General features: G+C 38.3%; 1 protein-coding gene across 1 annotated transcript in view; it reads left to right on the top strand.

Annotated features, from left to right (window-relative positions):
• The window catches only part of SV2B (synaptic vesicle glycoprotein 2B), a 259,567-nt gene that overhangs the window by 30,420 nt on the left and 202,652 nt on the right, over positions 1–26,495 (top strand). Inside the window, exon 2 of the mRNA XM_082388923.1 lies at positions 23,096–23,250. The gene's annotated coding sequence lies outside the window, so the exon portion shown is untranslated. The remainder of the gene's footprint in view (positions 1–23,095; positions 23,251–26,495) is intronic.

The raw sequence follows: 26,495 nt of genomic DNA, 5'->3' as shown, positions 1-26,495 counted from the left end.
AAAATACAGAGGAAGGTAAACTATATGAGGAGGAAAGACAAGATGTATAATCTGACCTGTGGCCCAAACTATAGGACACTGAGCCAGATGGAGGGACGTTGGTGAAATATTGCAAAGGGTGTCATTTCTATAGCTGATGAAACGTTTCTATTCATGATAATTTAAAATATTTTATTTTTTAGAGTTGCTATATGATCCAGCAATCCCACTCCTGGGTATATACTGGACAAAACTATAATTAAAAAAGATACATGCACCCCTATGTTCATAGCAGCAGTATTTACAATAGCCAAGACATGGAAACAAGCTAAATGTCTATTGACAGATGAATGGATAAAGAAGATTTGGTACACATATACAATGGAATACTACTCAGCCATAAAAAAGAATGAAATAATGCCATTTGCAGCAACATGGATGGAGCTAGAGATTATCATACTAAGTGAAGTAAGTCAGAAAGAGAAAAATACCGTATGATATCACTTATACGTGGAATCTAAAATATGACACAAATGAACCTACCTATGAAACAGAAACAGATTCACAGATATCGAGAATAGACTTGTGGTTGCCAAGGGGGAGGATGGTGGGGGAATAAAGTGGGAGTTTGGGGTTAGCAGATGCAAACTATTATATATAGAATGGATAGACAATAAGGTCCTACTATATAGCTCAGGGAACCATATTCAGTATCCTGTGATAAACCATAATGGAAAAGAATATGAAAAAGGATATGTATATATGTATAACTGAATCACTTTGCTGTGTAGCAGAAACTACCACAACATGGTAAATCAACTATACTTCAATAAAGAAACATAAAAATAAAAAATTTATTTTTATGTTTTTAGCATATCAAATTTATCATTTATAATATAATATTGTAGTATTTATTAATCAATTTTTTATCATTTATTTTTGTCTACCAATACTATTCTCTATCAATTATTCTTGTCATTGATACAGTGTTAATACTCTTAATTTTAGTAATATTTTAATTTTAATAAAAGTTAATACCGATTTTATTTGCTTTACCTAAAACCAGTGGTCCACATTTGTGCTGAGTGAGCATTAAGCTCTCTGCACATGGAAAAATTTGAGAAACACTTCCCCATCTAGTCCTACTCCTAGCTAGGCACTGGAGCAAAACGATGAACAAAACATGTTATTCCTGATACCAAGGACTTGAAATCTAACTGCTAAGTTATATGCATAAATTACCAGAATAATGAGGCAATGTATGATTTCTAATTATACAAAGAAATTTGTATTTGCCAAGTGTCAGGACTAAAGCCAGGAGAGAGCTTTCTTGACTATATCACTGTATCAGTAGTCTTTAAAAATTTTAACCTTTAATGGTTAGTGTGAAGAATTTTAAACAATACAAAAAAGAAGAGTATAGTCTGGTGAGCCACCATTTGCTCACTACACAAAATCGGTAATGATTAAATCCATGGCCATTCTTATTTGATATATATTGCCAACCACTTCTTCCCACCCTACTCCCTGGATTATTTTGAAGCAAATGCCAGACATATTGTTTCATCTATAAATATTATCAGAGTATCTTTAAAAGATATGTGCTCTTTAAAAAATATAACCTACAATATCATTAAATTACATAAAAGTTACTTACTTTCTAATCTTTGATCAGCGTTCCAAATTTCCCCGTCTTATAAACATGTGTGCATGCACATGAGCTCATGTATTCTTCTGCATGCTTCTGCATGGGTGTGCATGTGCATGTGTGTGTTTATACTTGGTTTGTTGGAAATAGTATGCAAACAATCCATATATTATATTGATTGATTTATCTCTTAAGTGTCTTTTTTTTTCACACACACACACACTGTATTTTATTTTTACAAGAGATAAATAGACTGACACCAAGCATTGTACATGGATGACCACAACAAAAGCAAAAATGATTGCAATTACAAAACATGAAACACACTCATACTATGTCATAATATTGACATTCAGTCCAGTAATCCTCCACTGTAACAGCTCCTTTACTTTGCAGTGAAAATTGATTTGTATATTCTTTGCCTCTGAGTCCTTGTGGGATTTTTTTAAAAAAAATTTTAATTCAAACAGAAAGTCACAAAAATTATACTCATCCTCATCAGTTCACTCAGTCCCATGTAATTAATTTTTTTTTATCTTGATCTTTTGTTAGCACTTTTATGAGATCATCAGTTTTTCATTAGAGTTCTGAAAACGCTTATTCATTCAGTTCAGCAGTACAGTCAGTTACCAGAAACCTGTACTTGTCAGAGTCTTTTCCATGAATTTCTTGAAGATGAAACCCTTTTATAGGAACATATTTGCAAAAGCATCAGAGTACACCCAGAACTGTCTGTAAATGACAAAAGACTTAAAAATGACCACGGTTAAAGATTTGATGAAAGTTCATAATAATGCAGTTGACAAGAAAATTAGTTATTTCTGAGATATACATTTTAAAGTAATAACTAGGATTATTACTTATAACATTATACCAGAACATATAAGATTTTTAGAAATTTCATGTAATGTCTGAAACATTTATATTAACATATTTCCATACAAATAACCCAATGAAAGTTTAGTATTAGTTGTTTTGTTTTGTTTTTTTTTTATACTGCAGGTTCTTATTAGTCATCAATTTCATACACATCAGTGTATACATGTCAATCCCAATCGCCCAATTCAGCACACCACCATCCCCACCCCACCATGGTTTTCCTCCCTTGGTGTCCATACGTTTGTTCTATACATCTGTGGCTCAACTTCTGTCCTGCAAACCGGTTCATCTATACCATTTTTCTAGGTTCCACATACATGCGTTAATACACAATATTTGTTTTTCTCTTTCTGACTTACTTCACTCTGTATGACAGTCTCTAGGTCCATCCACGTCTCAACAAATGACTCAATTTCGTTCCTTTTTATGGCTGAGTAATATTCTATTGTATATATGTACCACAACTTCCTTATCCATTCGTCTGTTGATGGGCATTTAGGTTGCTTCCATGACCTGGCTATTGTAAATAGTGCTGCAATGAACATTCGGGTGCATGTGTCTTTTTGAATTACGGTTTTCTCTGGGTATATGCCCAGTAGTGGGATTGCTGGGTCATATGGTAATTCTATTTTTAGTTTTTTAAGGAGCCTCCATATTGTTCTCCAGAGTGGCTGTATCAATTTACATTCCCACCAACAGTGCAAGAGGGTTCCCTTTTCTCCACACCCTCTCCAGCATTTGTTGTTTGTCGATTTTCTGATGATGCCCATTCTAACTGGTGTGAGGTGATACCTCATTGTAGTTTTGATTTGCATTTCTCTAATAATTAGTGATGTTGAGCATCTTTTCATGTGCTTCGTGGCCGTCTGTATGTCTTCTTTGGAGAAATGTCTATTTAGGTCTTCTGCCCATTTTTGGATTGGGGTGTTCGTTTCTTTAATATTGAGCTGCATGAGCTGTTTATATATTTTGGAGATTAATCCTTTGTCCGTTGATTTGTTTGCAAATATTTTCTCCCATTCTGAGGGTTGTCTTTTCCTCTTGTTTATGGTTTCCTTTGCTGTGCAAAAGCTTTGAAGTTTCATTAGGTCCCATTTGTTTATTTTTGTTTTTATTCCCATTACTCTAGGAGGTGGATCAAAAAAGATCTTGCTGTGATTTATGTCAAAGAGTGTTCTTCCTATGTTTTCCTCTAAGAGTTTTATAGTGTCTGGTCTTACATTTAGGTCTCTAATCCATTTTGAGTTTATTGTTGTGTATCGTGTTAGGGAGTGTTCTAATTTTATTCTTTTACATGTAGCTGTCCAGTTTTCCCAGAACCACTTATTGAAGAGACTGTCTTTTCTCCATTGTATATCTTTGCCTCCTTTGTCATAGATTAGTTGACCATAGGTGCGTGGGTTTATCTCTGGGCTTTCTATCTTGTTCCATTGATCTATGTTTCTGTTTTTGTGCCAGTACCATATTGTCTTGATTGCTGTAGCTTTGTAGTATACTCTGAAGTCAGGGAGTCTGATTCCACCAGCTCCGTTTTTTTCCCTCAAGACTGCTTTGGCTATTCGGGGTCTTTTGTGTCTCCATACAAATTTTAAGATGATTTGTTCTAGCTCTGTAAAAAATGCCATTGGTAATTTGATAGGGATTGCATTGAATCTGTAGATTGCTTTGGGTAGTATAGTCATTTTCACAATGTTGATTCTTCCAATCCAAGAACATGGTATATCTCTCCATCTGTTGGTATCATCTTTAATTTCTTTCATCAGTGTCTTATAGTTTTCTGCATACAGGTCTTTTGTCTCCCTAGGTAGGTTTATTCCTAGGTATTTTATTCTTTTTGTTGCAATGGTAAGTGGGAGTGTTTCCATAATTTCTCTTTCAGATTTTTCATCATTAGTGTATAGGAATGCAAGAGATTTCTGTGCATTAATTTTGTATCCTGCAACTTTACCATATTCATTAATTAGCTCTAGCAGTTTTCTGGTGGCAATTTTAGGATTCTCTATGTATAGTATCATGTCATCTGCAAACAGTGACAGTTTTACATCTTCTTTTCCAATTTGTATTCCTTTTATTTCTTTTTCTTCTCTGATTGCCGTGGCTAGGACTTCCAGAACTATGTTGAATAATAGTTGTGGGAGTGGACATCCTTGTCTCGTTCCTGATCTTAGAGGAAATGCTTTCAGTTTTTCACCATTGAGAATGATGTTTGCTGTGGGTTTGTCATATATGGCCTTTATTATGTTGAGGTAGGTTCCCTCTATGCCCACTTACTGGAGAGTCTTTATCATAAATGGGTGTTGAATTTTGTCAAAAGCTTTTTCTGCATCTGTTGAGATGATCATATGGTTTTTCTTCTTCAATTTGTTAATATGGTGTATCACATGGATTGATTTGCGTATATTGAAGAATCCTTGCATCCCTGGGATAAATCCCACTTGATCATGGTGTATGATCCTTTTAATGTGTTGTTGGATTCTGTTTGCTAGTATTTTGTTGAGGATTTTTGCATCTATATTCATCAGTGATATTGGTCTGTAATTTTCTTTTTTTGTCGTGTCTTTGTCTGGTTTTGGTATCAGGGTGATGGTGGCCTCATAGAATGCGTTTGGGAGTGTTCCTTCCTCTGCAATTTTTTGGAAGAGTTTGAGAAGGATAGGTGTTAGCTCTTCTCTAAATGTTTGATAGAATTCACCTGTGAAGCCATCTGGTCCTGGACTTTTGTTTGTTGGAAGATTTTTAATCACAGTTTCAATTTCATTACTTGTGATTGGTCTGTTCATATTTTCTATTTCTTCCTGGTTCAGTCTTGGAAGGTTATACCTTTCTAAGAATTTGTCCATTTCTTCCAGGTTGTCCATTTTATTGGCATAAAGTTGCTTGTAGTAGTCTCTTAGGATGCTTTGTATTTCTGCGGTGTCTGTTGTAACTTCTCCTTTTTCATTTCTGATTTTATTGATTTGAGTCCTCTCCCTCTTTTTCTTGATGAGTCTGGCTAATGGTTTATCAATTTTGTTTATGTTCTCAAAGAACCAGCTTTTAGTTTTATTGATCTTTGTTATTGTTTTCTTTGTTTCTATTTCATTTATGTCTGCTCTGATCTTTATGATTTCTTTCCTTCTGCTAACTTTGGGTTTTGTTTGTTCTTCTTTCTCTAGTTTCTTTAGGTGTAAGGTTAGATTGTTTACTTGAGATTTTTCTTGTTTCTTTAGGTAGGCTTGTATAGCTATAAACTTCCCTCTTAGAACTGCTTTTGCTGCATCCCATAGGTTTTGGGTCGTCGTGTTTTCATTGTCATTTGTCTCTAGGTATTTTTTGATTTCCTCTTTGATTTCTTCAGTGATCTCTTGGTTATTTAGTAACGTATGGTTTAGCCTCCATGTGTTTGTGTTTTTTACGTTTTTTTCCTTGTAATTCATTTCTAATCTCATAGCGTTGTGGTCAGAAAAGATGCTTGATATGATTTCAATTTTCTTAAATTTACTGAGGCTTGATTTGTGACCGAAGATGTGATCTATCCTGGAGAATGTTCCAAGCGCACTTGAGAAGAAAGTGTAATCTGCTGTTTTTGGATGGAATGTCCTATACATATCAATTAAATCTCTCTGGTCTATTGTGTCACTTAAAGCTTGTGTTTCCTTAGTAATTTTCTGTTTGGTAATCTGTTGACTGGTGTAAGTGAGGTGTTAATGTCCCCCACTATTATTGTGTTACTGTCAATTTCCTCTTTTATAGCTGTTAGCAGTTGCCTTATGTATTGGGGTGCTCCTATGTTGGGTGCATATATATTTATAATTGTTATATCTTCTTCTTGGATTGATCCCTTGATCATTACATAGTGTCCTTCCTTGTCTCTTGTAACATTCTTTATTTTAAAGTCTATTTTATCTGATATGAGTATAGCTACTCCAGCTTTCTTTTGATTTCCATTTGCATGGAATATCTTTTTCCATCCCCTCACTTTCAGTCTGTATGTGTCCCTAGGTCTAAAGTGGGTCTCTTGTAGACAGCAAATATATGGGTCTTGCTTTTGTATCCATTCAGCAAGCCTGTGTCTTTTGGTTTGAGCATTTAATCCATTCACGTTTAAGGTAATTATCGATATGTATGTTCCTATGACCATTTTCTTAATTGTTTTGAGTTTGTTTTTGTAGGTCCTTTTCTTCTGTTTTGTTTCCCACTTAGAGAAATTCCTTTAGCATTTGTTGTAGAGCTGGTTTGGTGGTGCTGAATTCTCTTAGCTTTTGCTTGTCTGTAAAGCTTTTGATTTCTCCATCGAATCTGAATGAGATCCTTGCGGGGTAGAATAATCTTGGTTGTAGGTTCTTCCCTTTCATCACTTTAAGTATATCATGCCACTCCCTTGTGGCTTGTAGAGTTTCTGCTGAGAAATCAGCTGTTAACCTTATGGGAGTTCCCTTGTATCTTATTTGTTGTTTTTCCCTTGCTGCTTTCAATAATTTTTCTTTGTCTTTAATTTTTGCCACTTTGATTACTATGTGTCTCGGCGTGTTTCTCCTTGGGTTTATCCTGTATGGGACTCTCTGCGTTTCCTGGACTTGGGTGGCTATTTCCTTTCCCATGTTAGGGAAGTTTTTGACTCTAATCTCTTCAAATATTTTCTCTGGTCCTTTCTCTCTCTCTTCTCCTTCTGGGACCCCTATAATGCGAATGTTGTTGCGTTTAATGTTGTCCCAGAGGTATCTTAGGCTGTCTTCATTTCTTTTCATTCTTTTTTCTTTATTCTGTTCCATAGCAGTGAATTCCACCATTCTGTCCTTCAGGTCACTTATCCTTTCTCCTGCCTCAGTTATTCTGCTACTGATTCCTTCTAGAGTAGTTTTCATTTCAGGTATTGTATTGGTCATCTCTGTTTGTTCTTTAATTCTTCTAGGTCTTTGTTCATCATTTCTTGCATCTTCTCAATCTTTGCCTCCATTCTTATTCCGAGGTCCTGGATCATCTTCACTATCATTATTCTGAATTCTTTTTCTGGAAGGTTGCCTATCTCCACTTCATTTAGTTGTTTTTCTGGGGTTTTTTCTTGTTCCTTCATCTGGTATATAGCCCTCTGCCTTTTCATCTTGTCTATCTTTCTGTTAATGTGCTTTTTGTTCCACAGGCTGCAGGATTGTAGTTTTTCTTGCTTCTGCTGTCTGCCCTCTGGTGGTTGAGGCTATCTAAGAGGCTTGATGAGAGGCGCTGGTGGTGGGTAGAGCTGACTGTTGCTGTGGCGGTCAGAGCTCCGTAAAACTTTAATCCACTTGACTGTTGATGGGTGGGGCTGGGTTCCCTCCCTGTTGGTTGTTTTGCCTGAGGCAACCCAACACTGGAGCCTACCTGGGCTCTTTGGTGGGGCTGATGGCAGACTCTGGGAGGGCTCACACCAAGGAGTACTTCCCAGAACCTCCGCTGCCAGTGTCCTTGTCCCCACAGTGAAACAGAGCCAGCCCCTGCCTCTGCAGGAGACCCTCCAACACTAGCAGGTAGGTCTGGTTCAGTCTCCCCCAGGGTCACTGCTCCTTCCCCCGGGTCCCGATGAGCACACTATTCCATGTGTGCCCTCCAAGAGTGGGGTCTCTGTTTCCCCCAGTCCTGTCAAAGTCCTGCAATCAATTCCCACTAGGCTTCAAAGGCTGATTCTCTATGAATTCCTCCTCCCATTGCCAGACCCCCAGGTTGGGAAGCCTGACGTGGGGCTCAGAACCTTCACTCCAGTGTGTGGACTTCTGTGGTATAAGTGTTTGCCAGTCTGTGAGTCACCCACCCAGCAGTTATGGGATTTGATTTTACTCTGATTGCGCCCCTCCTACCATCTCACTGTGGCTTCTCCTCTGTCCTTGGACGTAGGGTATCCTCCTTGGTGAAGTCCAGTGTCTTCCTGTCGATGATTGTCCAGCAGCCAGTTGTGATTCTGGTGCTCTTGCAAGAGGGAGTGAGAGCACGTCCTTCTACTCCGCCATCTTTTTTTTTTTTTTTAAAGGTTTTATTTATTTATTTATGGCTGTGTCGGGTCTTCGTTTCTGCACGAGGGCTCTCTCTAGTTGCAGCAAGAGGGGGCCACTCTTCATTGCGGTGCGCGGGCCTCTCATTATCACAGCCTCTCTTGTTGCAGAGCACAGGCTCCAGTCACGCAGGCTCAGTAATTGTGGCTCACGGGCCCAGTTGCTCCGCAGCATGTGGGATCTTCCCAGACCAGGGCTCGAACCCGTGTCCCCTGCATTGGCAGGCAGATTCTCAACCACTGCGCCACCAGGGAAGCCCTCGCCATCTTGTTTAATCCCCTTAAGTGTCTTTTTAAATCTATAGTTTCCCTTTCCCTTTCCCTTTTTTTTTTCTTTTGTGTGACCATTAAGAAAAAAAATGTAGTCAAATTGATCCATTCTTGCCTTACTGCTTCTGGATTCTGTGTCATGTTTAGGGAAGATTTCCCCAGTCTCAAATTAGATATGTTCACACACGTTTTCTTCTGCATGTTTTCATACTTTATATTTAAACCTCTGACCCATTTGGAATTTATTCTAGCATAAGGTGTGAAGAATGGATCTAATTTTGTATTTTTCCAGATGACTGTCCAAATTTCCCAGCACCATTTATAAAATGTCAACTCCCACAATTCTCTTTTTAATTTTCTCAAGGGAGAGAAATTTTTTAATTTGGTCAAAGGAGACAAATTCTCAAGGGAGACAAATTTTTTAATTTGGTCAAGGGAGTGTAGTAGTGTGAGAGAGATAGACAAATATTATTCAGACATTATAACAAATAAAGCAGTCCATGTGTACAGATGCAGAAAAATGTCTTTCATATACCAGTAAATTAAAAAATGATGTAGAGGTGAATACATTATGAATCAGGGACTTCCCTGGTAGTCCAGTGTGTAAGACTCCACGCTCCCATTGCAGGGGCCCCGGGTTCAATCCCTGGTCAGGGAACTAGATCCCTCATGCATGCCACAACTAAGAAGAAGTCTGCATGCTGCAACTAAGAAGAAGTCTGCATGCTCCAACTAAGAAAAAGTACTAACGCTGCAACGAAGATCCCGCATGCTGCAACTAAGATCCAGCACAGCCAAAATAAATAAATAAATATTAAAAAAACATTATGAATCAACATTTGTTTAAAAATTATATATATATGAAAATATCTGGAAGGATATTCTTCAAACTGTCAATAATGGTTAAGTGGTTACCTCTAGATGTGGGATAGAGGGGATTGAGTTTTAATTTTTATCTTTGTATACTTTAGTATTTATTTATTTATTTTACAATAAGCACATATTATATTGGCTCAAAGAATTGAAATCTGGGGACTTCTCTGGTGGTCCAGTGGTTAAGACTGTGCTTCCAATGCAGGGGTTGCAGGTTTGATCCCTGGTTGGGGAACTAAGATCCCACAACCCATATGCTGCGCAGGGTGGCCAAAAAAAAAAAAAAAAAAGTTGAAGTTTAAAAAAATTGAAATCTGAAATAATAGGTCATTAACGTATCATGAACTGCATTCAACAAACATTTATTGAGTTCCACTGTGTGCTAGGTTTGCTTGTATGCTCTGTGTATGTTTCTCAATGCTGCACTTTCAAATCATCCACCTTCTCTGTTTCTCAGTTTCCTACTCTCTGAAAAAAGAAAGCATCAGAATGTACTTAGAATGGACAATTAGGAGACCTGGATTCTTGTCCTCACCCCTCTGGGCTAGCTTGTGAATTGGGTTAGGGTATGGCTTCTCTGACCCTCAGCTTCTGCACCTGTTAAATGGGGGTTTGGATCAGGTCCTCTCTGCATTGTGTTGTCCCTCTCTAGAATTCTGTGGTCTGACAATATTTCCATGTACTCTGTGTTCATCATGTGACCAGTCCCATTCTAGCCAGGCTGGCCAATTCCATCAGTCCCTGACAATCCAGCCTGACTGGAAAACAGTATTCAGTGAACATTTACTCTGTCTGGTTATGCACATTCTGCAGACCAGGATAGTGATTTATTTAATTTATATTTAATTATTATCATAGTTGGAAAATGGCAGGAAAATTTTGAGGAGAGGAATTAAAAAGGGATTACATAAGCCCCCTGAGTAATAAGGTTTTTTTTTTGTTGGATAGTGAAGTTATTCTGTTTCCTTCAATACCTTTTTTTGGATAATAAGTTTTTAATATAGCCTTTTTTTTTAGTTTTATGAGTACAGTATGATTATGTTATAAATGCATTCAATTTAAGCAAATGCAGCTAAATGCATGTGATTCTAGTGCTTATTTTGCATACAGCATGGACTTTATATGCAAGTTGACTTCCTCATCTGGTACTTAGCTGAAGAAATAGCTATCTAGGCAAGTCCCCTCTTGTTGGACATTAAGATGATTTCCAGTGTTTTGCTGTTGCAAATAATGTTACAATGACCTGCCTTGTGAAATCTCTCTGAATGTCTCTGAATTGAAAACAGACTCTTAAAAGAACATCAAGCAATCACAAAATAAGTGCTGTGAACATTATTGTCTGGGTTTTGCCCTAGCTTTCCAAGATTATCAGCAGCCCATAAAGCAGCTGAGGCCTCAGCTGCATAGCAGATGGGCAAAGCCCACAGGGGCTGAATGTGGACTTAATACACCGGATGGAGGAAGAAAGGCAGACACAGGAGTTTAAGATTGCCATGGAAACATGCTTCCTGGCTAAATATACATCTTGGTGTCTGACCCATGTCTCAGAGTCTATGATGACCTGTATATGTGGAGTGAGGTCCCGCTTTGAGCTCAGCAGTTTCCGAGGAGATGCTGCAGTCCCCAGCAGCCTTTGCCCTCTCCCTGATGACTCAGGAAGACCAGTTGGAGTTGTCCTCACACATGAACAGAAAAGCCAGGAAATATTAATGATTTGTTACTGACTCTGTGGCAAACTCTTGGAGAACATCACCTTCCAAATCAATAAGCTTTTCATCATGCATAAAAGTGCCCCGAAGTCACACTTATCATTATCCTTTTGGTTACAGGGTGGGAGGCCTAGGAGCACAGACCAGAGGAAGATGCCAACCTGGGAGGGTCATAGTCCCTTTTCTCAATGTTTTTATTGCAGAACAAGTTCAATCAGTGCCAAAGAAGAGGATCGTGTTACTCATCAAACAACTCAAGACTTGGAGAAGCCCGATGGGTCACTGATTTTTCCACATACAAATGTTAGGAAAAGGGAGGTGGTAGAATTTTAACATATTTTATCTTTGTTTACACACACTCATTACAGTAAATTTGGAGAGTGCAGAAAGATATTAAAATTATTCAATAAAAAGTTTTTCCCATTTCCACTGCACAGTGGGGTGGAAAGTTCACAGCGTTTCCATATATCCTCTGCCCCTTCAACATGCAGAGCCTCCCCTATTATCAACATCCCCCAACAGAGTGGTACATTTGTTACAGTCAATAATTTACACTGACACGTCACTAAAACCCAAAGTCTAGTTTACCTTAGGGTTTACTCTTGGTGTTGTATATTCTATGGGTTTGGACAAATGTATAAAGACATGTGTCTACTGTACACTTATCATGCAGATTAGTTTCACTGCCTTAAAAATCCTCTGTGCTTTGTCTACTCATCCCTTAATCTTAATTTACATGTGTCTTTTTATTTAAAGTGGTTTTCTTGTAGACAACATATAGTTAAATCTTTTTTATTTTGGCCGCACTACGTGGCTTGCGGGATCTTAGCTCCCTGACCAGGGATGGAACCTGGCCCCTGGCAGTGGAAGCGTGGAGTCTTAACCACTGAACCGCCAGAGAATTCCCTTAAGTCTTGTTTTTTGATCCACTCTGTCAAAGTCTATCTTTTAATTGGTGTGTTTACACCATTGACATTTAAAGTGATTATTGATATAGTTGGATTAATATCTACCGTATTTGTTTCTATCTTCTATCCCTTGCCCTTGTTCTTTATTCTTATTTTTGTCTTCCACTCTTTTTCTGTTATTTGTGGTTTTAATTGAGCATTTTATATGATTCCATTTTCTCTCCTTTCTTAGCATATCAATTATATTTCTTTTTTTTTTTTAATGGTTGCCCTGGATAGAATTTGCAATGTACATTTACAGATAATGCAAGTCTACTTTCAAATAACGCTATACTGCTTCGCAGGTAGTACAAGTACCTTATAAAAACAAAATATTCTTAATTCCTTCCTCCTGTCCCTTGCTTGTATCTTATATTACTGCTGTCATTTATCTCACTCATACAGAAGCATATGGAAGTGTATATGCTTATATATACAATTGCATATGCTTATATTGTATGTATAATAAACATACATAATCAAGTACATTGTTGCTATTGTTATTTGTAACAAACTATTATCTGTGAAATCAGTTAAGAATAAGAAAAGCAAAAGTTTTTATTTACCTGCATGTATTACTTCTCTAACGCTCTTCCTTTCTTTATGCGGATCTGAGTTTCCGACCCATATCGATTTCCTTCTGTTGGAGGAGGTCATCCAGAGGATGTGACCACTGGATGATGTGTGAACAAGACCAGGGAAATGGGAGGCTCTTCACCCCACCCCTATCCTTGGCATGTATGCTCTGCCCACGGTTCCCACAGTGGGAGCCATTTTCAAGGATGTAGCTTTGAGAGTGATCTGTTGCTGAGACCATCGGTACAGTATGTGTGACCGAACCCTGTTCAGGCTTCTATATAAACTTTAAGATTCTGGCGGGTGCGGAGATGGACTTCTCTTGCGGTGCCCAAGACAAGCCTCAGACAAGCCTCAAGATAACTTTGTTACCGAGTTAGGTAGCGTGGACCCCTACTTGAGCCCTAGCTGGCCTCAGAGGGGAAGATTCTTTTTCCATTCAAGTTCATGCAGCCAAAACCGAAGCCAAAGCTGAGATGGAAGCAAGGCAACCTTTATTCAATGGCCAGAGGATGGAGAAGCAGGAACTTAGTTCGCAAATCAACTTCTCGCCCAAGGGGATGATTCAGGCAAGATCTTAAGGGCAAGGTTAATGCGGGGGAGGCATCTGCATTGGTTTTCCGGGAATAGAGGGGATTCTTCCTGGAACTGGGCTGCCACCTCCTTTCTGCCCTTGTATGGTTGTTGGCATTTGGGTGGGAAGCGGGGTCGAACCATTCTGATGCGGATGGCTGAGATCCTAGCATTATAATGAGATGGTAATGAGCTGCAGGGCGGCTTTGTCCTGCTTGTGAAGCTGAACCAGCTTGCCGCAGTTTTCCTGTGGATGGACTCTTGTTCCTACGCTCTGAACACAGCTAGAGGATATGGTTAGTCGTGGTTTTCTGCCAGTTTACCTGGAGGGAGGGGCCGGGGTATGGTTCTGGGGCCACAGCCTTGGTACCAAGTTCCCGTGCTTGTTAAACCTACCACCTACCAGGCTGGAGTGTCTGCCTCTTCCTTCCGTCTCTCCTCGCCCTCTGTGTCTGGGGGCCCCTTTCAGATTTCACCCGGGGAAGCTCCAGGTTGTTGGTTTTGAACCAACACCTTCTCTCTGAAAAAATTTCTTTTAACATTTCAAAGCAAGACTGCTGGCAACACATTCTCTCAATTTTTTGTTTGCCTTAGAAAGTATTTTTGGTAATTCCCTGGTGGTCCAGTGGTTAGGACAACGAGCTCTCACTGTTGAGGACCCGAGTTTGATCCTTGGTCGGGGGAACCTTGGTCGGGGAAGTAAGGTCCCACGAGCCGTGCGGTGTGGCCAAAAAAAGAAAAAGAAAAAGGTATTCTTCACTTTTGAAGGATAACTTCTTAGAATACAGAATCCTAGGTTGGCATTCATTTTTTTCTCTCAACACTTCAACATTTGAAGTGTTGAGAGAAAAAAAATGCTCTTCTTGCTTGCATCATGGTTTCTGAGGAAAAGGTGGATGTAATTTTTATCTTTGCTCTTCTAGAGGGAAGGCATTTTTTCCCTCTGGCTCCTTTTAAGATTTTTATCTTTGGTTTTGTTCAGTTGGAACAAAACCCCTACCCCGCCGTTATCCTGTCTGTTCTGTAAGCTTCCTGTATCTGCTATTTGGTAGCTGTCATTAATTTAGAGAAATTCTCAGTCATTATGGTACCAAGTCCAGGTTCGCTCTGCTCGCTGCCCGACAGGCCAATATATTGGGGGATGAGTTGGAGCAAGGAATGATGACTTTATTCAGAAAGCCAGCAGGCCGAGAAGACGGTAGACGACTGTCTCAAAGAACCATCTTCCCCCAGTCAGAATTCGGGCTCCTTTTATACAGGGGAGGGGGAGGGGCCCACCGCAATGTCGCCCATTGGTGGGAGCAGGACCGCTAACAGCCAATCCCAAACGGCCTGCGCTAAGGGCCAAATGCGCCTGCCCCACCCCTATTACAATCATTGCTTTGAATATTTCTTCTGTTCCTTTCTCGCTTCTCTTCTTGGTATTCCCATTACCTGGATGTTATACCTTTTGTAGTTGTCCCACAGTTCTTGGATCTTCTGTTCCGTTTTTTGTCTTTTTTCTCTTTGCCTTTCAATTTTGGAAGTCTCTATCATCACTCTCAGAGATTCCTTCCTCAGCCCTGTCCAGTCTACTAGTGAGCCTATCAAAGGCATTCTTTATTTTTATTACAGTGTTCTTGATTTCCAGCATTTCTTTTTGATTCTTTCTTAGAATTTCCATCTCTCTGCTTACATGATCCATTTGTCTTGCACGTTGTCTACTTTTTTCCATTAGAGCCCTTATCATGTTAATCATAACTGTTTTAAATTCAAGATCTGCTAATTTCAACATCCCTGCAATATATGAGTGTGGTTCTAATGCTTGCTATGTCTCTCCAAACTGCATTTTGCCTTTTAGTATGCCTTTTAGTATGCCTTGTAATTTTTTGTTGAAAGCTGGACATGATATACTGGGTAGAAGAAATGCCAGTAAAGAGACCTTTGGTGATGTGGTGAGGTGTAGGGGTAGGGGAGGTGTTCTGTGGTCCTGTGATTAGGTCTCTGGCTTTCTGTGAGGCTGTGCTCCTTGGCTGTGAACTTCGCAAGTGCCTCTCAATCCCAGCCCCCTTAAGTGGGGGTGGGGGGCTTAGGAGGGACTGGAGCGAACTAGAGTTGGGTGTTTCCCTTCCCCTGGGCTAGTTAGGCTCTGACAAAAACCCAATAGGTTCGGCTCTGGCAAAGTAGTTTCTCTTGAGGGCAGGCCTTGTTAAGAAGAATAGAATGCTCTGGCATTTTTCAAAACAGCCACTTTCCCCCTCCCCCTACAGGAAGCATGAGTGGATTTTTCTCCGATCTTCACTGTGAGAACCTGGTCAAGCCTCTGGAGGCAAAACTCACAACAATGTGGGGACCCCCTAAGGCTGGGTCCCCCTGGAGTTTTTATCTCACAGACGGGTCCACACTGAGCCTCCAGCAATTCATCAATTATAGTTCAGGTTTTCCAGCCCCAGCACTGGTTCCTGTGGAGGTTTCTACTCAAGCGTTTCTGCTTCAGTAAATTGTGATTCTCTGTATCTGCATGTCTCTCCAATGCTGGGAGCAGCAATTTGTCCTGTGACCTCACTTCTTTTATGAATCTAAGAAGAGTTGTTAATTTTTCAGTTTGTTCAGCTTTTCACCTGTTAGAATGGAGTGGTGACTTCCAAACTCCTTATATGCTGGACCGGAAACTGGAAGTCTCAGAAATGTATTTTTAAAGTGTCTGTAGACATCCTTACAAGATGTGAACATTGTTAACAATCTTGATGCACTTCCATATATATGCATATAGATACATATTGTGTGTGCATATCGTTTCTGCATACATATACAATATATATTACTGCTTTCACAGAATTTTACTGAAGTTTGTACAGCTTTGTATTTAGATTTCCTACTTCATTCCTATTTGTATTTTTCTATGTCATTTAATAATCTCGTTAACAGGAGTTAACATTCAATTATCTAGGTGTAACTAAAAGATGAGGCATGGTAGAAAACTCATCTGTGACATCAAGGAAAGTTGGCTATGAAAAAAGGGTCAATTATCCATGAAATTTTAAGATGACATAAAATTATTTTAGTTCAGTTAAATAGTACATATTGAATACTCTGGCCCTGTCATCTGCATTGAGGATACAGACATGAAGAGAACATAGAGTTTGGCTTGAGGGGCATATACCTAGCTAAGGAGAAGACTGAAAAACAGCGAATGATAATAAAAATGGTAAGTGCCTGGGTATACATGTGTATACGTGGTATCCAGATGGACAGGATATTTGGGGATGAAAGGACAAGCACTGCACCCAGCTTGGGTGGCTTCCTTAAGTTGGGAACACATGAGCTGAGTTTTTAACGATGATAAGAGTTCAGCCAGATGAAGGGAGTCTTAACAGAGGTAACAGCTGGGCAGAGCTGGAGGCATGGAACCAGGCATGGTACTGGATGGCAGTACCATGAAGATTGACGGGGCACTGACAGACGAAGAGTTAAGAACTGGGTTAGTAGGAGTTATTATTTTCATTTTGGTCTCAAAGTCTTGTGTTTTCCTGAAAAGAGAATAGAAACTCATAGTTATTATTCCATGTAGAGCATAGTTCACTGCATGTCAGTCCCTGGTGAAGCCAAGCTTTACCAATCAGACTATGGTCCAGGAATCCTCTTTTAGAAGGTATGGGACAAGGGTCAGTTTTTATAGGATTCTCATGAAACGTAGAATTTAAAATGAACGTTTTGTACTTGAAGAAGGTAAATTTCATTTATCTGAAAAATTGACTTACCTGGCTTCCTTAGAAACAGAGCTTTCATTTTTTTTTTAAATTAGAAAAATGTTGTAGAAAAGTAAATATTGAACATAACCTCAATATAGAAAAAGCAAGCATCTCTGCTTGAAACAAGGGTGTGTGTGTATGTGTGTGTGTGCGTGTGGGTGTACCGAAGCATCCAGAACTCAAGTGATTTAGCGTGTCCTTTGCCTGGAAGACTAGAACTACAGAGCACAGTTTACAAAGTATTGACTTAGAACAGAGAACTATGAGAGAAGAAGGAACTTACAGATGATTTAATGAATTGTCCAAACACTTCATGTTAGAAATAAGAATTCTAAGAGTTGGCAAGGCATTGTAACTTTTTTTTTCCCCAGGGAATGAGACCAAATGATGTGTCAGGCACTTCTAAAAATTCTGATGACTTAATTTCACCATATGCTTTCTTTTCCCCAGAAAGGAACTTGACATAATGGGACCATCTTGGGCCTCAATTCAGGAAATTTAATAAAATAACAAGTATGAAGTTTGTTATTTTTGGAGCACTTTCTGTATATCCTACACTGTGAAAGCATTTTCTATTCATTATCTTAAATTAAAAAAAAATTGTGATAAAATACACATAACAAATTTTTCATCTTAACCACTTTTAAGTACACAGTTTAACAGCATTAGGTAATTCACATTGTTGTGCAACCATCACCACCATCCATCTCCAGAACTCTTTTTATCTTGCAAAACTGAAACTCGGTACCCATTAAGGAACAACTCCCATTCCCCTCCTGCCAGCCCCTGGCAACCACCATTCCACTTTCTGTCTCTATGAACTTGACTACTCTTGGTACTTTATATAACTGGAATTATACAGTATTTGTCCTTTAGCGACTGGCTTATTCCACTTAACATAATATCCTCCAAGTTCATCCATGTTGCAGCATGTATCAGAATTCCCTTCTTTTTAAGGCTGGATAATATTCCATTGTATGTATATACCACCTTTTGCTTATCCATTCATCTGTCGATGAACGCTTGGGTTGCTTCCTGCTCTTGGCTATTGTGAATAATGTTGCTGTAAACATGTGTTTAAAAACATCTCTTTAAGTCCCTGTTTCTAAGTTTTTAGGCATATACTCATAAATGGGATTTCTGGATCAAATGGTAATTCTATTTTTAATTTTTTAGAGAACAACCTTACCGTTTTTCATAGCAGCAGCGCCGTTTTACATTTTCACCAATAGTGCACAGCAGTTCCAGCTTCTCTACATCCTTGCCATGCTTGGTATTTTGTTTCATTTTTAAAATAATAGCCATCCTAATGGGTGTGATGTGGTATCTTATTGTGGTTTTGATTTGCACTTCTCTAGTGATTAGTGATGTTGAGCACCTTTTCATGTGCTTTCTGACATTTTTATGTTTTCTTTGGAGAAATACCAGTTCAAGTCCTTTGTCCGTTTTTCAGTTGGGTTGCTTTTGTGGTTGTTGTTGTTGAGTTGTAAGGGTTCTTTATGTATTCTTGATACTAACCCTTTAGGAAATAGATCACTTGCAAATATTTTCTCCCATTCTCTGGGTTGCCTTTCCACTCTGTTGATTGTGTCCTTTGATGCACAGAAGCTTTTAATTTGATGTAGTCCAGTTAATCTTTTTTTTTTTTTTTTTTTGCTTTCGTTGCTTTGTTCTTTTTGTGACATATCCAGGAAATAAACGCCAAATCCAATATCATGAAACTTTTCCCCTCTGTTTTCTTATAATAGTTTTATAGGGTTCACTCTTATATTTAGGTCTTTGCTCCATTTTGAGTTAATTTTTGTATACGGTGTAAGGTAAGGGTTGCACTTCATTTTTTTGCATGTAGATATCCGGTTTTCCCAACATCATTTGTTGAAGCCACGTGACTTTCTTAAAGCCACACAGCTAGATGATAGCAAAGATGGGACCAAACCCCAGTTCCCTGTTTCCAAGTTTTTAGGACTTCCCCTCTATTCTCTGTCAGTGCCCCATTGCCCACTGTTTTAGGTAACTGAGGTATTACTATCATCACACAGAGGTGTGATGGAGCTTACACTCTGAGTACACTTGCAGTTTACAGGAATAATTTGTTGCCCATAATATTTTTAAATAAAGAGATCAACCCCTGCTCCCTGCTCAAACGGTCATCCAGTTTCCCCCCTACTTCACCATTCTACTGAGTTTGGAAAGGAGGCAAAGAAAATCACAAAAATAGTCACTTGTCATTTGTACTTTACTTCACATAATTATCCTTACTAAATCACAGGGCCCCTTAAGCACCAAGCATCTTTCCACAGGGAAAGAAAATAGGCTTGCTCAATGAGCTGTAAATATTTGAAAATATGAATTATGAAATGATTAATATGAGAGGTCCAAACTTAGCTAACTTAATTTCTATACTACATTCTATCTACTGAGACTCTCTTTGATCATGATTCTAGTTTGATTCATAGCTAAACTGTCTTCTATCTAATTTTCTTTGCAGGAGTTGGAACTTAATATATCTCAGAGGGAAAGATTTATGAGTAAAAATCATAAGAGTAAAAATATTTAAAAATCACTTTCAAAATGTGTTAAACAGGACAAATTTCATTCTGTGTAAGTCTGTGTAACTCTATGTATATTAGGTCCCACAGAGTCCAGACTTTGCCTGATGTTGTATTTAAAGAAACATAACCCAGAAATGAAAAGTAATTAGAATATTCCAATGTTATCAATCATATGCCTATTGATTAACACCAAAGTAGATTCAATTCATCACCCACATTTCTTTCAATCTATGGCTCTTTCACACTTTGCAACTGTCCTTCCAGCTGAATCAAATGTCCTCCCTAACACCTACCCAGTGACCTTTTATATTTTACTCCCTTCTCCATTTCCTTCTAGAATCCATTTTCTCCCTCAGGTATTTCCTTCTTCAAAGACTGTACTGCTTTACACAATAAAGGCAATAGGAATGAACACCTCTCATCACCTCCACCCTCACCAATGATGGGCCACCATCATTCCGGCCCAAAGTGCTACATCAACATCTAAATGGTCTCCTTGCTTCCACCCCAGTCCCTTACAGAAACCAGATGATCCTTTAAAAATATATGTTGGTCTGGTCTTACCTTTCCTCCTCCCCTGAGTTTACTGTCTGTTTCCCCTACTAGACAGTACTCCTTGATGGTGGGGAATTTTGTCTGTTTCCCTGCTGTATCCCCAGGGAAGACAACAATGATGACAGGTACATGAGAGGCACCCTAAATTTGTTGAATGAAAAACTGAGCTCATTAACAAACTTCTTACTTCTTTTGTAAATACTGGGTTTTTTTCGGTAGAGAATCCCCTCTGTGAAAGTTGGCATGATTTAGGCTTCATGTTACAGAAAAGACAGCTTGCTTTATTTCACATAAATGAGTAGCTTATATACATTTTGAACATGGCCAATGTGGTACCAATAAGGCTTCACAACCAATGACGTGAACAAATCCTATACTCAAGGAAAACAAATTCTATATCTCTGGCTACTTTCCTACCACTACCTGACATGTCACAATTCATAAATATATATATATATATATTTTTTTTTTTTCTAGTAGTTTCCTTTTAATAAAGGGGGGATTAAGAAGAAAGAAGTTGCTTGAAAAATAAGGAAGTTAATGTGTTCCCATTACTGGAAATACAGAGGTAGCCAGATTCTAGCAGCTGGTTGATGGCCTTGAGCTTGCAGGTGCTTTTCATGTCTCTCTCTGACAACTGGTACTATGTGTGGACACCTCTTGTGCCCCACCTCATATCCTCTGAGTCCACCTTTAATCTAGCCATGGGTGCAGGAGTCAGTTCTGCCCAAGTGTATCAGCACCTTGCCTCAGCTGCACAGTGTATTTTTTACTTTCTGCTTTTCTGATACCAGATATGGGACTCTTCTGGGAACCAGCTTGTCCAACTAGAGGACCAGTGAATGATCCAGTCACAGAATCATCACTTCTTTTGTGAAGCCTCTGTGAGGCAGCTAAACCAACTGGAGGACCAGCTGGACACTTTTGCATACGCAAATGTGCAAGTGTGAAATTAACCTTCAATGCTCCAACCTTTGACCAACAGGAGATGGAAACTGGCAGATAAGCGTTTCAGTCCTCCAATGCTTGGGTGACATTTCTCAGTCAAATTCTATACAATTCCTCAGAGCTTCCCAGCAGGACCAATGTCCAGTTGCCAACAACAGTGACTAGTTTGATACTGTGTCCTTGAATTTACTTTTCTATTTCATTCTTCAGAGTCTCCCTACTCTTGTTCCCTGGGCTCATTTACCAAAATAAACTACCTACGTGTAAACCCTTGCTTCAGGCTCTGCTTTCAGGGGAAAACCTAGGCTATGACAGCTGGCACCATAAAGGGCCCTGGAAACGAGTCACTCAGGATGGATTCTATGACTGCATCATTCACTGGTCAGGTGGCAATGAGGACCCCATTGTTGGTAGAAAGTAGGATGGTGCTAGGCCTTGGCATGCAGTACCATTATGACTACTAAAACCTTCTATGATGGAGAATTGGGATGAAGAGCAGGTGGAAAGTGAAACACTGGCTTAAGTGAGGGAAACCTAGGTTAAGACAGTAAACTTTGTGTTCATGCTGGTCCTCTTCATGGTTGTAAAATGGCTGCTGATAGCAAACAGGGCTATTTGATGATTCCTCATTCATGTCCAGAAGAGAAAAAGTAATTTTTTCTTTAGTGTGATCTTATGGACCTCCTTGAGCCAATTTCTGTTGCAAAGAAATGCTGTTAGGCTTGAGTTTCTGGATGGATCATGGGCCAGGGCACTGGAATTATTTACTGGAATTACTGACTGGGTTTACTTAGGTCATTCATGGGCCACTTATGGGGTTCACATCTTTTCCAAATGTTTCCAAGGAAGATGAGAAGTTCATCAAAGGGACCAGGAGAAGAAGGGTGTAGTGAATATTGTAGGTGATCCTCATCTTCCTTGGGAAACTTGTTTAACCTCTCTGTGTGTCACTATTCTCATAAATAAAAAGGTACTTACTTTGAAGAGTTGTGAAGATTAAATAAGTTAGAACACCTAAGTGGCCTAGAATAGTGCCTGGCACGTAATAGGCACTCAATAATATCAGCTACTGTTAATATTGTTGAACATATAAATGTGTGTATATACATTCACATATATATTAATATATTTAAAACACTTTATATTTATCTATTTGTTATTGGATTTCACTTCCAGTCATCTCTGTGTTTCCAGTGCTTGATTGAAGTGAATAAAGATCTGCTGAATGAATGAATGAACAAATAGAACATATGTCATATACATATCTGGAAGGGAGAGATTGCTATGGAGAGCTGGGGGAGGAAGTAAGGTGGTCTGGGCAGGTTTATTGGAAGAAGTGGAATCTCAGCAGGCACTTGAAGGATAAATTAGCTTTTTATAGGGTTGAGGATTAGAAACAATATTAGTATGAGGAATTGTGTGTGTAAAGATACAGAAGAGAAAATAAATACAAAATATTTGAGGGAACAGGCCAAGTTGGGTAGAATGGAAGGTGTGGCAATGGGCATGAGGAGGGATAAGACAGGACAGCTAGTTTGGAACCAAGACTATTCCAATAGGAGAAGAGTGATTTTATGGAAAGAACCCAAGCTTTGGAATTTTACCATGATTTGACTCTTAACCCTATTGCTTACTGGTTGTGTGGCCTTAGACATATTACCTGACCACTCTAAGCTTGTTTTTGTTTTTTTTTTAATCTGGAAAATGAAAATAAAGTGCATAAATTGCAGTGTTTTGGGGAAAATTAGCAAAAATATACATAGAATGCCTTTCAAATGGTAAGCACATGATAAAAGCAGCTGTTAAATTGTTATACTGGCAGGTAGTGTTAAATTTTTTTTTTTTTTAATACAGGAAGGATGGCATTTTAACATCGTTTGATGGTAGTATAATTGAACCATCAAAATTTACAGAGTGATAAAATCCAGGAAATGAACCAGCAAGTCTGGCGGACACGGCCAATACATGGAAATCACTGCCTTCTTTGGTTAATTGGGAAGCAGCAGAAGGTAATGGAAATATTTAAAATCCTGTGATGGGATTTTGTGGATTCCTTTTTTAGATTTAGTTTTAAAATTCTGCTTTCAGGCAGACAATTGTTTTCTTTATGGAATTGTTTGGTTTTTCTGCAGTATCAGGTGACACTTTCCTTTCTAAAAACCAACTATCAAGTCTTTCTCAGTAAGTTCATATATTGACTTTTGCCATGGTCAAGTCCGAAGTTCCTCCCTGTCAGTAGAGCGAGTGGAAGAGATTCTGATTCTTTTGCATCTTAATTATTTCTACTGATAAAGCTGTAGCTAGAAGAGACTTTATCATTATCACATTATTCTTAGGCAAAGGCCCACTAAGAGTAAACATCAGTATTGTAAATAAATACATTTTTATCATTTTTTTTAGATTCTGCATTTATATCTTATGATATTTGTCTTTGTCTGACTTACTTCACTTAGTATGATCATCTCCAGGTCCATCCATGTTGCTGCAAATGGTATTATTTCATTCTTTTTAATGGCTGGGTAACAGTCCATTGTATATATGTAACAGAAACAGACTCACAGACTTAGAGAATGAACTTATGGTTACCGGGGGGAAGGAGGAGGGGAGGGATAGATTGGGAGGTTGGGATTGACATATACACACTGCTATATTTAAAATAGATAACCAACAAGGACCTACTGTATAGCACAGGGAACTCTGCTCAATATTCTGTAATAACTTAAATGCGAAAAGAACTTGAAAAAGAATAGATACATATATATGTATAATGGAATCTCTTTGCTGTACAGCTGAAACTAACACAACATTGTAAATCAACTATACTCCAATATAAAATAAAAATAAAATAAAAAAACATTAAGTGACAAAGAAAAGGGTGAACACCAGTGCTTTTCAGAATGTGCTGGTTTCCATATTATAGCTTCAGTTGTGACTCACCCTTTGCAGCCACCAACCACCGGCTGCCTGATGCCCTCTCAGCTCTCATTTTGGTATTCTTCGACCCTTTTAAAACACAAATTGATTATGGATTTTCCCATTTCTACTCTAATTACCTTAACCTTTGCTGTTCTAGGCAAGCAGTTTAGGAGTCCACTGCACTTACATTCCAAAAATGAAAATATAAAGTGAAAGTGTTCCCCTCAATGCATTTGTATTCCTGAAGTGAATTGTCATAATTAACAATAGAATTCTGTGGGAGGAGGACACAGAAAACTTGACAGTTACCCCTCATGTTTCCTGAAGAAAATATGACCAAAACCACTTTTGATTAAGTGAGGTTTGTCTCTTGGGGCTTGAGGGGTAGGAAAGGGTCATTTAGTTTCTACAGAAAAATTTTGTTGAGAGATGTGCCTTGAATTTAAATAACTTGCATATCTGACTCAAAATGAATCTCAAAAGGAAGTTTCAAAAATGATCTTCCCTTCAGATTTTCAGTTAGAAGTCAGAATTAGCATTTTTTTACCTAATTACCTAATGCTAATAAAGAATTAGCATTCTTTATTGAAAAAGAATATTCCCATCCATTGGAGGCAATATATCATCATGGTTATTGTCACCCCTGGTTTTAGGATGAGATAGCTTAGGTTCATCTCCTGTCTTCATTACTTACTATTAAGTGATCTTTGGCAAGTTACACAACTTGTCTGAAAAATGTACTTACCTCATAAAAGTGTTGAGAGGATTAAACAGTTAGCAAATCAATTTCTGCTTTCCAGTAGTATTTAATAGGTGGTGGCATGCCATTAATCTTGCACATCAACTAGAAAAAAAGAATAAATTATAGAAATCATATTTTAAACGATATCTGAGAATAGTGAAAGCAAAAAGACTAAATGAACTAACATTCCAAAGAAGGAAGAGCTCTTCCTAGGTGGGTGAGCTGATTTTATCTTTTCTTCCTTATGGATTTGCTGAGTCCAAGCATGGGCTGAGGATCAGGCAGAGGGGTTATACTAGGGGAAGAGAAAACGGCAGAGCCTTAGACCACCATATGGATTGTATGCCAGTTTAAAATCTAGAAAACACCCAAATGTACAGACCGTTTGCCTGATGGGATCTTTGCTGAATGCTGAGTTGGGGGGGTATAAGAAGCTAGGTGCTAGATTGGAAAGGCAGAGTGAAATATTTTGCAGTCTCATAGTGCTGATGAGAAAAATTCTCCCTGGAGGCTATGTCCTACAATAAACACATGGCAGCTTTCATCTTTGAGACATGTGAACACAGAGGTGAAATTAGTCTAAGTAGAGCTAACATCCAGTTCCTTGGAAGCTTATTCCTGAGTGGATTGAGGTGATCAAGCCCTCATCTTATCTGTATAACAGAGGGCAAGGTGAACCATCTCTGGAGGAAAACAAGAGTAACTTCAGTTTTCAATGATTCCTTTACACAATATCTGGCATACAAGAAAAAAACAGGATACATGCAAAACGGCAAGAAAATGTTTGCTAATAATCAACAGAAAAGACAATAAAATAAATTATCCATATGTTGTAGTTAATAGATTTTCTTATATATATGTTAAAGAAAATAGAGAAAATGATGGACAGAATGGATAAAAAGAAAAATTCAACAAAGCTTATGTCAAATAATCAAGTAGCCATTTGAAAAATGTAATATCTATACTTAAAAACTCATTGGATGGGTTTAACAGCAAATTGATCACAGCAGAAAACAAGATTAGTGAACCCAAAGAAAGGTCAATAGAAAATTCTCAAGCTAAAGTACAAAGAAGGTAAAAAGGGAATAGAAAAAATGGAACATAAAAGACATATGGGATAATATCAAAACCATTTAATTATGTGTAACGTGTGCTTTCTCAATCTAAGAGCACAGGAGAGAGAAAATAGGGCAGAAATAACATTTGAAAAGATAGTCTGAGAATTTTCTAAAACTGATAAAAGATATTAACCCACAAATTCAAGATGTTCAGAATCAGAAAAAAAAAAAAACTATATATAGGAACATCAGAATTAAACTTCTGAAAGAAAATATAGAAAGAAAATATTAAAAGCAGTGAAAGGCAAAAAGACTGCTTTCAGAGAGGTGATAACAAGACTATCAGCAGTTTTCAAATGAACATATGGTAGCAAGAAGACAATAGATTGACTTCTTCAAAGTAATGAAAGAAAAAAAGACTTCCATCTATGAATGCTATACATAGTGAAAAATAATCTTCCAAAATAAAGGTCAAATTAAGACATTTTAAGTTGTAGAAAAGCTGAAAGAATTAGTCTCTGGTAGATGTTCACTACAA

This window comes from Balaenoptera borealis, assembly GCF_965194805.1.
Source record: "Balaenoptera borealis genome assembly, chromosome: 3".
Taxonomy (NCBI): Eukaryota; Metazoa; Chordata; class Mammalia; order Artiodactyla; family Balaenopteridae; genus Balaenoptera; species Balaenoptera borealis.
The sequence above is the reverse complement of the archived record's forward strand: the minus strand, read 5'-3'. Positions and strand labels throughout refer to the sequence as shown.